Raw genomic sequence first — 2,679 nt, 5'->3', positions numbered from 1 at the left:
TTTTCTTCTCTCGTACGATGATAACGTAACAGTAACAACATATGCTACAAACAGTAGATAGGGAGCTAGGTAGCTGGGTAGGTAGGTAGGTAGGTAGGTAGGTAGGCAGGTAGGTTCACGCGTGCACGCGTGAAATTCGCAACGATCACAGAGAACCTTGTCAGATGGATGAGTCAAATAAAAGTGGCTGAACAAGTTATCACACCGTGACGAAGTTCGCTATAATTGTGCAGATACTATGTGCGTGCGTCATGAGGTTCCCTCAAAAAGAAAATGATGCAACAGTGACCGACCGACTGACTGTTCTACCTAATCGGCGACGATGACCGTGTAGGTACGTGCTACTTGACGTTCGACAGTAACGCAGTTGGACCCTGGACCAAAGAGGGCTAATGCTGCTGTTTCTGACGGTGGAGGCAGCGGTCGAACTATAACGATGAAGTGCCCCATAGGTTGATCACATAAAATACCTGTCATGCTCAGCAGCTCTTACAAGACGAGACAGACGAGCGGAAAGGGAGCAACGAATATTTGAAGGTAAACTTCGTGTATATGGCATTCGAATCTACTTGTTATATACGGGTTAGTCTCATTTGAGTCCAGCCATCTGCGTTGGCCTACAGCTGCTGCTGTAAAAAGAATCGGACTGAGAACTGATTCCTCTCATGCTGGTGCACCTTGATACGTTTCACAGCAATAGCATCATCGGTACGAATGTCGGTAACTGTAAAAAATAGTAATAGCAATATTAATAATAATGAATTTATTAAATTTAATGCCAAATTTATGATCTAACCGTAGAGCTATAATTGTAACATTAAATTAGTCTATAATAACTATAGTTAGCGATTTATATGAAGCTCGCTGTCGACAATAAGTCATTATCAGGTGAAATTCTGACGTGTCGAGAGGCATTGAAGAAGGAACCTTTGAAAGAATTGTAATACTAGTGTTTACTACGGAATACTTAGGTGCATTTATAACGTACTATAGTATTCTCTTTATTTCCTACTAGCTAAACGAACTAGGATCAAGGGTATGTGCGTGCGTGCGTGCGTGCATGCATGCATGTACGTGTGCATCTTCTATGAAAGGCATCTTTGACAGGCTCGAATTCAGTCTTGAGAAAAGTCTCTCGTTGTTAAGGTAGCTCAAGTGTGAATATTCGTCGTAAAGTTATAGGCGTAAAACATATTCTAACCTAAACCTTGTCCTTTTAGTACTTTTATTAACAACGTATGAAGCGATATGTATATTTATAATTTTTATAGGTATGATTTAACTACAATTAAATTACAAAACAAAGAAGTCATACATGCTAACGATCTCATGCTAACAGTGCATTATCAAAATATAGAATTCCTCTGGGTACGAAAGGGCAAACTGGACATAAAATCTGAAACGTTTAGTTGTTTTTCATTAAAGCGTATAGTTATGCGTATCGCTTGACTTTCTTTCCCCGACGTCAGCTGTCTGAGGTTCATCTTCGGGCAGACAGGGAGGCAACGAGCGAATCAGCAGCACCAGAAGCTTCTGTGTCTGCTAATTGAGTTCCTTGAACGAATCGCTCTTTGGCTGGGGTAGACAGAGGGGGCTTGATAAGTGAGGGTAGTTGTTTTTATTTTCCCTTCATAGCCGTGGTGCTTTCTGTAGGCTATTGCCTATGCTCGACTGCTTGATGATGTGTGTATCATGAGTGAGGCGGCAGCAGCTATGTCAACAATGAAAAAACGATAACAAGCGACGAAGGCTGCATTGGTTGAATAATGAGATATTAGGGATTGCTAGTCAAAGCACCGCTACCGCATAACGTATAGTCGATTACAGGAGAAGACATCTTGTTGCTGCTGACCACAGTTCCCATAACGGCCACTCTGACGGTATGCCTCTATCTCGGATATCCCGATTGCTTCCGTGTAGCAATTAAAAAGATCTGAACGTATCTTCTGCACCTCTTCCCGCATCATTTACTTGACTTGACGCTGTGTGCTTATTGGAGCTCCTCTCTGTTATGAAAATATTGTAGGTTACCTTTTCGGTACCTTAAATCCTCGGCATCGCTTTCTGTGCGCGACCGACTAATGCCGGCTTGTTCTTCATTCCTTGACCCGGTACGCGCTTTTTTCATTATGAAATATTATTTGATCATGTTTTTTTAATGGATAGTAGGTTTTTTCAGTGACAATTCGGCCATTTTTAGCCAAAACATATTTGCTACTTATTCGCTATATTTATGTTTTATTTTCGAAAACTTAGCGTTTACAATCTTTATCTTTTGCTTCTTTTTTGTCACCATAACCTTCGTTCACTATCTAAGCCATCATAATGGTGACAATATCAACATATTTTTTAGTGATAACGATCCAGGCACGGCAAGATCGAGCGGGAGACGCTGTATCGCTAAGGCCAAAATAAAAGTACCGTCTTCATAGATCTTTCCCGGATGCCAGAAAATTTGTCTCATCGAGTTTAGCGCCTCTCTGGCGGTTGTAGTGTATTATTATTATTATTGCAACTCATGAATTACCAGTTTTTCTACCCCCTCTCAATTGTGTCCCTATTTCGTTGGTTTAAGATTGAAGATATGTTGATGTACAGAACGCCATTCCCTGTTGTCATTCTTTGCTCTGTTCACAAAATTTTTGTCAGCAAAAAAGAGCCTGAGAAGCAACGATTATA

General features: G+C 40.9%; 1 long non-coding RNA gene across 1 annotated transcript; it reads left to right on the top strand.

Annotated features, from left to right (window-relative positions):
- The first annotated feature begins 322 nt into the window (after nucleotides 1-322).
- On the top strand, nucleotides 323-2,661 carry LOC111273029 (uncharacterized). Its single transcript, XR_002687835.2, has 3 exons — nucleotides 323-537; nucleotides 1,828-2,111; nucleotides 2,354-2,661. It is a non-coding gene; the product is annotated as an uncharacterized LOC111273029 (long non-coding RNA).
- Nucleotides 2,662-2,679: the final 18 nt, after the last annotated feature.

Source organism: Varroa jacobsoni, unplaced genomic scaffold (assembly GCF_002532875.2).
Source record: "Varroa jacobsoni isolate VJ856 unplaced genomic scaffold, vjacob_1.0 contig04334, whole genome shotgun sequence".
Taxonomy (NCBI): Eukaryota; Metazoa; Arthropoda; class Arachnida; order Mesostigmata; family Varroidae; genus Varroa; species Varroa jacobsoni.
This window is presented reverse-complemented; position numbering and strand designations above follow the sequence as displayed.